The 13,434-nt window shown below is 29.9% G+C and overlaps 1 long non-coding RNA gene across 2 annotated transcripts; it reads right to left on the bottom strand.

The window, feature by feature from the left end:
- Window positions 1-1,912: 1,912 nt before the first annotated feature.
- LOC139508237 (uncharacterized) lies at window positions 1,913-13,434 on the bottom strand. 2 transcript variants are annotated; one of them, XR_011661140.1, is made up of 7 exons: window positions 11,716-12,329; window positions 9,365-9,530; window positions 7,714-7,921; window positions 6,938-7,028; window positions 5,535-5,611; window positions 3,824-3,899; window positions 1,913-3,106 (listed from the first exon to the last, which is right to left on the bottom strand). It is a non-coding gene; the product is annotated as an uncharacterized lncRNA (long non-coding RNA). The 2 variants fall into 2 exon arrangements; XR_011661139.1 differs by having other exon boundaries at window positions 9,365-13,434.

The raw sequence follows: 13,434 nt of genomic DNA, 5'->3' as shown, positions 1-13,434 counted from the left end.
CTCATAAACATGCCTTATATATTTCATTATATATATTTTACTAATGGTCTCATGTACATTTGCCTTACATCTAAATTAGACTAACTCCTTTTATTATCTGCTTGTATAGATAACGTAAAAGTACATATTAGGCAGAAAAATCATATTTGACTTCTAAAAACACACAAGAGTGAACACACTGAAATGTCCCACCTGCTTTATTTTTCGATTTAGGAGTTTGACTGTTCCTTGGTATCTTTCGTCCCTCTTTTACTGACCATTTGATTTTATGAGTTTTATAGATTAAGGTTTCACTACAAGTATCACAGACAATTCACATTTCAGATAAATTCTGTCGGGCACTCATGAATCATGGAAATCAGATCAAGGTTAGATAAAACCTGCCAGACTGATATATACCCCTTTCAATCATTACATATACAACATATAGTTGACCTACTACTTCCAGTATTTTAGAAATGGATCTAATCACATAACTTTTAACATAAAATGAGGTGAAGGTCAGAAGAACCCCGTCTAACTGAAATGTATACATTGCCAGGAACCAATATACCAAATATAGTTATCCTATTACTCATAGTATATAATAAATTTAAATGACAAACATTTATTTTATTCTTTAAGCAGATGCTGAACCATTAAAATGAGGTTGAGGACATGGACATTTGACAGAAAAAAAAATCGTAGCATCCAGGTCGTCCTACCTTTGAAATATAAACTTTACATTTCAGAAAAAATATCCTGTAACATGATAAACGTATGGTCATTTATCATAATTTAAAACCATAACATATTGCATGGACTGTATCTAATAACCACAGAAACAGCATACACACCGTATGTTTGAATATTGGAAAAAACATTTAGACTAGATCTTGGAACCAGACATAACATACTGAATATATCTAAGAATCACAGACAATACATACATGTATACGTGTAGACCATTTCTTAGAAACCCATATAATTCACACAGAAAGGTATCCTGATCTAGTTTTACTTGGTTAATATAGTAAAGTTATCATTTAATAAAAAATCCTTTCACATATGCTAAGATACAATACCAAGTCCAATTCAGGCGTTATATTACACTCAATTCTTTGTGTAAACAGGAAATGTGACTTTGATTATGACAGTACAATCCTGTTGAAGCAATTGTCTCTCTTGTTTGCTTTCTTTTCCTCCTTTATTTTCTTTAAGATGCAAGTTATATTTAAAAGCCATATCTATTATTGGAACAGCTTTCCTTTTTGGAGAAGACGTTACTAAGTTGAAAAAACTTGTGTCTAATCCATTTGTAATTTTTGAACAATAAAATATGTTTAAACTAGCTTTCCTTTTAATATACATATTGGATAAAATCAAATCAATCAAAACAAATTTAACTAATTTTGTTCTTTTTATTATCATAAAACTTTTAATTTTTCCAAATTTGCATACAGTTAATATATTTTTCATGCATAGCATTATGGTACAAAATAGACAAAAATGTAACCAATTAAAACATATATAACAAGAGGTCACAATGTGGTTTCAAGAGATTTTTTTTAATAGAAAGACTAATTCAATTGACATTTTTATAAACATTCTATTCTATTATAGACCAATCAAATTTACTTGTGACTTTTGGACTTTCTGTCTTGTAACTCTTAGTCCTTTGACTTATTACTGTTTTTTCAACACATAATGTCAACAATCAACGAGCATAACATGTGAACAGTCAATTCCAGTTTAAATATTCATTATATTTAAAGTTAAATTATTTGTTATAATGAAGTTTAAGCATATCATAATCATTATGTTTGCTTTCTGTATTCACAACATTTTAGGGCATACGATACAGTTTTGATCCCGTATATACAGTTTGATGAAAATTTCCATACAGGCTATTTTTCGCCTAATAAATCAAATATGTAATAAAAAATATACCTTCATGTGCTATTTTTTTTAGTTAAATGAGGTCGAAATATTGTATATTTGTCCAAAATTCGGATTTGTGATCGTATTTTCTTTTTCAAGAGAAATCCATAACTTTTTTGTTTTAAAAGATAAACACAAATTGTTTTTTGTTAAATAATTTGTGATTTCTGTATTTTATAAGAATCCTAAAAAATTGTGCATTTTTTATTCAGAAATAACTCATATTTATCAAATGGTCATGAATTGAGAAAAAAAGTAATTTTTTTTGCTGTATATTTATCAACATTAAAAAAATTGCACTATTTACAGTTTTATAAAATTTGGTTCACATAATCTCCCTGCAAAATGAAACAGTATGTTGTTTTAAAAAATAGGGGTCCATGCACTGGTTTTCAAATTAAATCAGTTTGAGTGATTAAAATCAGTCGAAAAAATGCATCTTTTCCCGATATGTCACAGTTTGACGTCGTGAAAATAACATTTAACGTTAGCAATGTCATTACCTCCCCTGTAACTGTATCGTATGCCCTTAACAATTATATTGTGAATATTATAATACAGATGATAAAAGCATCCTCTATGCAACGAAGAAAGTCCCCAATGAAAACTGAGATTTAGAGCTTACCTGAATTATACCAGAAGAATCACTGGTGTAATACTTTCCAAAGTATTTTTGAATGGAGTTTTTATACATATTTTTTTCTTTTGAAATTCGTATTTAATCTTTATTTAGAGAGCCATTCATTGTTGACAGACCTTATGGAATATTTTTTTTTTACAAAACCAAATATAAGGGGGGGAGAATAATACTACACATATCAAAGAAGCAAACAGTTCATAACTACAAGGTATTCAAGTATGACACCTTAATATAATGAAATATTATGAAATACAAAACCCCAAAGAAAGTAACCTTACTAAAAACTTCAAATAGTTGTCAATGCTACTCCAGTAGATAAAGGTAAAAAAAACACTTCTAAAATGTATCTAAAAGGAGTAATTACAAAACAGATATATAAAAAAAAACCAATCCCTGAATTTTACATTACTCTATCATAGTGGTAAAAATATAAAACAAAAACTCAAAACTAAGTGCAATAAAACAAGTCTTCTCTGTTCTTTAAAATTGTTCTTGCCCTTCACTCTTTGACACTTGTATGGCAAGCACTAAGAAGTCTTGATAAACCTAAAATAAAATTACCTTCATGTAAAATTCACAAAATCTGGTTTAATTATTGAAATAAACATTATGAAAGAAAAAAAAAAGTTTAAACTATTTTTATTACATTTCCAAAAGATGACTAGCTTTCCCAATGATATATTAAACTCAAGTGGTATGGTGTCTTTTCCTAATCTTCTGGTTTGGACATGTCGCAAAAACAAACTTTTTTTGGCTTAAAAATATTCTACCAAGTATAATTCATTCTGGACTGGAAAATCTCTAGCTTGCAAGGTAGATCCAACTTTCAAAACATTAAGTGTAATCAAGCGTATTTAAATTTAATTAGAAAAAAAAACACTTTTATAATCAAGGGCAGATAATTACATTGATTTGATAGGACAATTTGTGTTTTGTTCTAATGGACAGACAGGACTGACAGGGTGAGTCCTATATTCACCCCAAAAAACTCAATAAGTTGGATAAGGATACGATTATATCATGGCAACTGTTTGGAGCAGCATGTCCAGTCTGCCTTACTTCACTAGAGTACTAAGCAGATTTTCCATTGGCCAATAAAACATAAAATCTCCATGAAAAAATGTTAAAAAGATGAATTGAAACTATGCCTTAGTTAAATGGATTTTAATGAAGTTGTAATATGTATATGTCTCATATTTAAAGGTGTTTTTTTTTCAGATCAAATAATCCTAAATTTCTTTCAACATCAACATACAGTAGTACCTGATCGCTTTAATCTTCACTGTTGTTAGGGTAGATGTTCTTTTGGTTGAAATACTACTCACAACTTCAATACACTCTGAAACAATATACACATAGATATATCTTTATATCATTGGATACAGAACAGAGAAAAAGAGTTTTAATTTGCAATATATACACTCTCTTTAACTTGATTGACATACTCAGATAAATGAAAAAAACAGTAAAATTCTTTTTTTCAAAACTAAAGTTTGCTTTAACAAGTTAAAAGTACATAAAGAGTGAATGATTAACTGCAATAACAAAAACTTTTTACAAACATCAATCACCATGTTTGAATTTTTTTAAAATTTATAGATAAATTATAATCAAAATTAAGACTTTCAAAGAGGCAGTATATGCAGAAATAGCATTTTTCTTGAAAGAAAACAAACTATCAACATAATTTTTATGTTCAAATGTAAATAATGCATCAAACTTAATTTAAAATAAAAGTCTGTTGTCAGATTGAAAATGGTGACATTTTGTATTAGAAAATATTGTTATTTATCAGGGCTTCCAAAAAATCTTTGAGCCAGCAGGAAAATTTGAGTCTTATAACCATATATACGGATTTTAAGACTTAGTAACATAAGACAACCATGGTAATTAGTTGGCCATCATAAAACCAATGATTGACAATTTAAAGAAAAAACGATATTAAACTTTACTTTGAAATAAATTCAATGTTTACTAACGTAAAGTGTTAAACTGACAGTTCATCATTTGAAGTGAGCAACATCAGTGTACTCAGATATCTGCCTTAGACTCTTTTATTTGTGTAAAATATAATACCGATATCAAAAACTTTACTTTCGTTTTGAAAAACACATTTTGGAAATACCGGATGTAGACTTGACAATGATAAAACATGGACCAGATATGTATAGATTATCGGGTTTTCTGCACATTGATATCGTAAAATATCAGCCGCGAGCCACAATGTGAACCTTTTTGGTGAGTGAGCGTAGCGAACGAGCTAAAAAGTTTCACATTTTGTCGAGCGGCTGATAATTTATGATATCTTTACGTAGAAAACCTGATTATCTGTTTATCATTCTATAATGGTCTTTTTTCCTCTCCCCAAGACAATTTTACACTTGACGAAAGGAAGCTTGATAACGTCTCCTCTCGCATTGTGACGTCGCTGATAACTTCTCCTCTCACATTGTGACGTCGCTGATAATGCCTGGTCTCGTTTTGAAGTCTTGATACGAGAATTACTGAGTGACAGAGCAGGGTGATATAGGCGTAGGTTAGGACGATAAGGATACGTAAAATCCATGTGCATTTATAAGGCAGGATTGTTTTTTGGTGAGCATGAATAGATTATTAATTTCCCACCTGCGCACATGCTCACTAAATCAAACAACATGGTTTTGATGACCTTTTAAAAATCTTCCTCAAATCATATTTATAAAACATTTGTTAACACCTTTCTAATAACTTTCATTTTTTGAAAAAAGAAATTAGATATAAACCGCTGAAATGTAGGAACTTCCAAATTTTTTGGTGAATTATTTTAAAATGACTGTCTCTTAAGAAAGCTAAAAAGTAGATGACCGTATCATACTTATCCCAGACGAACAATGTCTGGACAAATTTCATTTGTCAGGAATATATGACCGTTTTGAAAGTCATGTTATTTATTGTATCCAATTAAATTTTTTTTTAACTTATTATTATACACTACCAAATGCTCTATGTATGTGTATCATTCTCATCACAGAAACTCCCCTCTTCCTCAAAAGGATTTTCTTTATTTGGTATCTAATAAAAAGAAAAAGCAAATCATATTGAAATTAACCACCCACTCTACATAATACTTTTATATGATGTATTGAAAACAAAAGAAATAAATGCTTGTTGAAAACTGTATGTCCTTTTTTCCACAGGTTCAATTTCACGTTAGGCAAATAAAGGTCAAAATTTTTGTACTTTTGTTCAAAACGTTTTTGTATTTTTCTTAAACTGCAAATATAGGCAAGTACATTGGGTATAACAAACTACCGGTGGGATTTTTTTAACCCACAAATGGAAGGTCATGATGGACCTAGAACCAACCTTAATTTGAACCTCTGTATTCTAGTGTATATCAATTTTCCTTAAGTTCAAATATAAATAACACCATACAGCAGAATTAAATCCATATTAATGAAAGATGTTTGCTAGTCAAGTTTTGAAATTTTGCCAGATTTTTTAATTCCTCTATAGTTCTATCCATTTGAAGACAAAAATGTAACATTCATTTTTCTTTTCAAAATCTTACATTCGGAAAGAAGTCATTTGTAAAAATCTTATCAAATTCTTGTAATTTTAGCTTCCTAGCATTTTGTAATAGTGTTTGCAAAGTAAGACTTGTCAATGATTAAGATATCGAAATTCAAGAGAGAGTTTTTCCAACAAATTTTCAATAGCCTATATCTCATGATATATCTCAAACAAAACAAAAACACAAACAAGACAGTCCTTTAATTGTTTTTTTGCCTTTTTGTCCTCCTATTAATCACTTATCAATATTTACCAGTTTTATGAAAAGCTGAGTAGCAAACATCCTTAAAGTAATTTACCATATTTTCAAATGGTGCACGATGAATTCTGAATGTATATAACTAACCTCAAATGTAGAATCTCTGTCTGTTTGAATGTTGCTTACAAAAAAAAATGAAGGCATAAGAACATAAATTCTTATTTATTTTTTGCTTATAAGAATAAAAAATAGTGCACATTGAAGAGCCATTGGTGGCCTTGGGCTGTTTTCTTCTCTTTGGTCGGGTTGTTGTCTCTTTGACACATTACCCCTTTCCATTCTTTATTGTAAGTCGATCATTCAATAAATGTGACAAGCCTTAGAAAATCAAATCTATTTTTTCATGTTAGTAGCCTGTTGTCTATTTCTCACATTAAGAAATATTTCTTGCATTACACTGCATATATATTTAAATAAATACATTGTAATGGAGTCTAAATATATTCTTTATATGATTTTGAAAGCAACACTATTAATGGATGGAAATGCAGAGATCTAATATTTATGCAGTTCAATATATATATTCATATACATCGGCACAAGTTATTAAATATATACAACAATACCTGATAAATACTATGTAAACCTTTGTTTGTTAGGATGACAGTCACTTCCACGGTGAACTCAAACACTAGATCACTCGTCTATACCCTATATCTATAAAAAAAAAATGCAATATATTATATATGAGATGAAAGTACTAAAACATTCAAGTCTTGAACTAAAAGAGAAGGGATTACAGTAGTTGTACAATTATTAAGTAATTTTGTTGGTAGTTAATTTTTTTCCGGCTCATGTGTAAGTGAGTCCACTTCAAAATTATATCAATGTATTATCATGTGATGTAAAATATATATGTTGTGTCCAAAAGTAATTTATGAACAGGAGTTTTTGTACAAGCTATCAGTTATTTAACACACATCTCCTTTCAAAAGATAATGCAATTTTATCTTATATAATTAACCAGTTTATTGTTTTTCTCATATAAAATATTATAAACTTTGTAAAAAATCTGAAAATGAAACCATGCATGATGATTTGGGTCAATTGCTTTGTTTCTTACAATCTTATCATTTTTAAATACTGGTTTACTAAAACGAGCTATAAAACCAGATTAAATCTAAGAAATGACTGCACTTAGTCAGGAATATGACAGTTGTTTTCTTTTTGCTTGATGTATTTCAGCTTTTAATTTCGCTATTACATTTTTTCCTCAGAGTTCCATATTTTTGTTACTTTACTTTTTACATGTAACTTGCATATCTGTCTAATTTCAATATCATATAATTCCTCTTGAAAAATAGATGCATCTTCTGTAATAGGGCCATGTTTCTAGACTTACAAAACAATAACAGCATGCATTGTTGTAAGGGATTTTCCAGTAAAAAGTATAAAGGGGTTCAGAAATACACATTTTAAGGTTTAATTGCAAAATTATTAAAATTCTAATGTAGGTAAACTGTTTTTTTTTCTTTTTTTCTACCAATCTCAACTGAAGACACACTCCTCCTTTTGGCAGGGGCTCCCATTGGTTTCTTCATTTCTATACACTGGAAACAAAATTCCAATAAAATGAACTTTATTAACCAATAACAAAAATATGATATATTTTACGATATTAGTATTTATTCATGTGATATCTACACTTCACATAAAAACTGCATTTACAAATAAGAAACGTGTGTAACCTGAATAAACTAGAACTGGGAGTCAACTCGCACAAATCCCCCATCCAGCACTATTATTTTTATATTTATTAAAAATCTTTATTTCGAGTTACGAAAGTCAAAATGCTTGAAAATGGGGAAAACTATTTTCATATTTTTTTTGTGTATCTCTTAAACATTTTTGAATGATGATTGCTTATAGAATTGTATACAGTATTGTTGATTCGTGTAATAAAAATGTAATCTCTACACAATGTATGTTTATTTTCTGCAGAAACAGATAGCCTCTTGAAATACTGCGGATGGCTTGTAGTTTAATTATCATCATTATCATTAAATTCATAGCCAATATAAAAAAGACGATGTGGTATGATTGCCAAGGAGACAACTATCCACAAAAGACCAAAATGACACAGACATTAACAACTATAGGTCACTGTACGGCCTTCAACAATGAGCAAAGCCCATACCGCATAGTCAGCTATAAAAGGCCCAGATAAGACAACACTGTCAGTGTCATTTTAAACATAAAGAGTTATAGTAACTAAAACTATAGCACATATATGTAAAAGATCTCTTCTGCTGCAAATTTCGTTAAGAGTGGGCTTTTTGGGGCAGCTGTAGAGGCAATATTTGTTCTGGCAATTTGCAAGTATATTTTATTTGTCTACATAATTAATTTTCTTATGCTTGATTTGTTCAGAACAGTATACATTTTGTGTTGTATCTACAGTTTATCCCGTTTTATTTTAGAAAATGAACAATGTCACTCTCATTAAAGAATTTTATGGGTGCATTACTTTCTAACATGTAGCCTCTTATAAATAATTATCACATAACTTTTTCAAATTCTGCAATCAAAATACCGAGACCCTTCCTCATGTAATGTATAACTAAGCTTGGGTAGATCTATACTTTGTTTATTAAATGTAAAGTAAATCTAAAAATTCTGTTTAAAAAATCAGACGCCACAACCGTTTTAAGACTCGCTGTATATATAATTCTTAAGAAATTAGAGAAACATAATATTTTTGTTACTTGCAACTCGTCTGTCATAACTTGCCCTTCATAACTCGACTATCCTAACTCGCCTATACACCTCGCTGATAAGAAACCCAATGTTTTTTGCTGTGTAATGTCATCAATTTCAGCAGTTCTGAGGGGTTGCACTTGCAAAAATTATGGACATAAAGATGGATAATATAGGGATTTCTATGTATATCCCAAAACTTTGTTTGTAGGGACTAGGGGATATAAAAACAAAAAGTGACATTCAACCGGAATATATTCCATTCATTCTTATAATAATAGACATCATTTTCATACCTTTATATCAAAGGTGGTCTAAGTTTGGTCTCCTGTTACATGCATAGGAAGTCTCATCACTTCAATAGGTCATCTTCGATTTTAATTGTAGCCCCAGGTATGCACAGTATTCTAACTGGGTCTTCCATCATTTCCATTGGTACAACTTGCTTCAGGTTGGAATCTCCTAAAATTAAAATGCTTCTCAACCTTTTCTGAAGTTTGTAAATCATATCTAAATAAATATAATCCGTATAAAAAAGTTTGTCCGATCCACCATAGATTTGAAAATTTTTCCATTTTATAATAATGAAGCATAAATGCATGTAACTCAAGAACAGTAACAGTGACAGTCAAATTTGAACTTAATCTGTGTTTTGTTGTTATAAGCAGTGTATAAGTTTTATAACATTTGTTGAGACAAATTAAAGTTAGATACTAGAAAAGAGGTTTAGCAATTGGTCTGAGGACACAGTTATCGTCCTTCCATTTTGGTAGTCCACATACATGTATATATTCCCTAGTGTGAACAGTGTATTACTTGCCAATTTTTTTCATACCCTTTCCTAATTTATTTCTTGACATTTTTTGACATTTTATGCATGAAATATCGAGTAAGGGGATGAAATTACATGATAAAAAAATTGGGGTGTTGAGTTTTTATGTTAAGTAGTGATTTGGTCCAGTTACAAAAGGTCTAAAATTAGTATGTCTGAAGCTGTCAAACTGAATTTTAGACCCCCTAAACACAGAATTGTCAATATTTTGAGTTAGAGCTGTTAGAAGTTTCTAAAATTTTGCTATTATTTGTCCCAATAGTAGTACACTACACTGTGAAAATCTTTTTGAGATTGAACTGGTGAGATTTTTTTAATTTGAATCTATTGTCTAAAAGAAATGCACTACGAAATAACTGTTCTCAGGCCTAAGAGATGAAATCAGTAAATGTAGATTCTGTACTTTGGCAACTTCCCTGAATAGTTTGCTGGTTTCAATTTGTCAAACTCAATAAAAGTAAATTATTTAAATCTTTGTTTGATAGAAATTTTGTCATTTTACGGCTAAATAAGCATTTTAAAGCAGTTTCCATGTTTATGCATAAGAGGCATGCTGACTTTCTATCTGAAAGCTTTTCAAGCTTTGATATTTGTGTTTCTGTACACAATTCAAATTATATAACCCATTAGTGAACTTTGAATCTATAAAAAAGTAGATTTTAACACAGAAAAAATGTGCAAAATATGTTGTATTTCATGGTCCTGGTTAAACAACCTGTTTCATGTATGTGTCCATCTGTAGTCAATCATAAATATTTTACTAAATCTATAAAAAAAAAAAAGCACTTTACAATGATCAGTACACCTTATTCACTTCATATGCCACCTTCAATGTCTTCTTTAGGATAGTTAGTGGTTCAAATATATGCCAATTGAGACTAAAACTGCATTTCCTTGCATTTCCTTGAAAAGTGAAAAAAACTGTGCATCAGACATGTCAGACCATGCTGTCTGCAAAAAAAGTTGAATGCAATCTTAAGTATTTTTGCAATTAGACTTCTTGTATCATAACATCTTAGCATAGAAATAAACAAACAGTAACAAATTTCCATTTCAGATAGCTTCTGTATGCATTTTTATATGTAAATATGTGCTACAGCCTAAATCGACTCTAAATAATCTTTAATCTTACATGGCCTAAGACCATTCTATACTCATGTGGTATGCTTTTTGTAACTTTTCTTTACATTTAAAGTACATTTAATATATATGGAAGAATAATTTATGGTAAAAAAACTTCAAAAACTTGAAATTGGGTGAAAAAATTGCATGTTTATGTGACAACAGTAAAAGTTAATGACCACTTCTACAAGCAGTGGTCTTGAAACAGTATATTTTAACCATGTTAACAGGAAATGAATCTGATAGGCTCTTCAGTATAAAATTGACAAAATCTTTGACCTCTGCGAGACTTTGAGAGATTAATGGATTTTGGTGGCGTCTTACAGAAAAAAACGTTTAAACTCCTGAGGCTATGCATTGACCACATAATTCTAAAGTTTTATTATAAAGTAAATATATTTTGTCATATAAAAGGGATGTCAAAAATAAGTGTGATTTATAAAAGTGTTTTATAATGTTTTTGAATTTGGACTGCAATCGGCGCTGTTTTTTAATTACCCTGTTTGCATTCTGTGATAAAATGAATGTGGTTTATATAACGAATTTAAAGTGACAGAATAAAGTTTGATACCCTGGCATCACTATAGTTTGAATGACATTTGATTGATATTATCGGAAATTATTAGGATAATAGTTAGTACTTTTTTTTAACACATGTCTGGTACTGTATTGTATCTTTATTACCTACGTAACATGTATAGCACGACAATAAAATCAGCTACAATTAGGTTGTGTCTAGTCCCGCCAATATACATATGTTCCTGTGGTGCATAAAAAAAGTTATAATTATATTTATCTATTCATTCTGTCTTTGGTTTCAGGTTCCAGATATTTATTTCAAACTCTATCTATTTATATGGTTTGATTGGTGATTTAATCAGTGGTAAAAAAAACCAGACACATTATCTAATGCATGAATAGATTGTTACTAAATCAAATGTAAATACAAAACTGTGGCAAAATATTTTTTTATAGACCAGATCAGACACTTGTTTCTATCCATGGGAAGACCAACAATCAACGTATATTTACGTTTCTATCCATGAGAAGACCCACAATCAACGTATATTTACATAAATTTATGTTGATAGTGGGTCTGTCACGGAATATAAGTTCCTTCATAACAAAAAGTTCCAAAAGGAATAAATATTCTGGAATATTATTTCCACAGGAATATATATTACTGTACAGTATATGTTACTAACAGAATAAATAGTATAGAATATTTTTTCCAACAGGAATAGGTATTATGACATTGTTTATAATAAAGTTTCTAGTGGAACTTCTGTTAGGCGGAATAAATATATGTTGACAGGTCTTCCCATGGATAGAAACAATTTAAGTGCCTGTGAACCAGATACATAATCCAAGACGGAAATAGATTGTCACTAAATACTTAGCTCTATAGAGAAAAGATACAGCTCTTAAACGTCTTCTGTACAGTAATGAAAAATATAGTGCTCTAGCAGGTCCATGGTGATTTTAGTTTGACAAACCGCAGTCCCGGTAGCATACTTTAATTTATTAATTATAACTGAATCTGCTTACACTTTTATGCAAGAATTCTTAAAAATATGACAATCTTGCAAAAGGTACTAAATATCTGCCTGTTTATTTTAACAGCGTATACAATAACACTATTTCAAAAGAGAGAAAAAAAGAAACTTTTTGTTTGTTTTCGTATTCATATATATACCTTTGCTACCTCAAACGTAGAGAGCTCAAATAAAAATATAAAATGGAATCAAAATCGGAATCCTTCCGGAGTCCTCAGTGAAAATCTCTATACACGTTGGCGTTTATGTACGGTTGTTTTATCACTTTTGCAAGCACATCATACACCGTTCAAATTTATGTTCAACTTGATGTCTTTAATGAAATTGAAGGATACGGCGTTGCAAACAACACTAATGTAAAACCGAGTACATCGGGAAAACTTGTGTTGTTTAACATTTTATAAAAAGGATTTCATCAAGTTACCCTCAATATCATTACCAGCTGATTACTATGACCAATCTGAATGTCATCATGGTCTGGATATGTCTGTTTTGTTTCATGGACTTATAAAAATAAACCTACGAAATAAGGTCTTTGAAAATAACTTCTGTAACAAAAATGGCGAAGATAGCAATGATGTCAGGAGGATCAATATCAGCGATTGGTTTATTTAAAAAAAATTGTTATCAGTACTAAAAGATTTTGTTAGACCGTACTTGCTAGAATTCAAAGCACTATGGTATTATATGTTAACGTTAGTGATTGGTTGATCGCACTGTTCAGTTTTTGTTAACGATATTATCAGAAATTTGTTAGACCGCACGGTCTCACGGTCTTACTTTGTTAGTTATATAAGAAGGCTAAAAAACCTAATACATTTCTTATATTAAAAGATAAAAAGTAAAGGATGGGGTG

The sequence above is a fragment of the Mytilus edulis genome, unplaced genomic scaffold (genome assembly GCF_963676685.1).
Source record: "Mytilus edulis unplaced genomic scaffold, xbMytEdul2.2 SCAFFOLD_199, whole genome shotgun sequence".
NCBI classification, from domain to species: domain Eukaryota; kingdom Metazoa; phylum Mollusca; class Bivalvia; order Mytilida; family Mytilidae; genus Mytilus; species Mytilus edulis.
The sequence above is the reverse complement of the archived record's forward strand: the minus strand, read 5'-3'. Positions and strand labels throughout refer to the sequence as shown.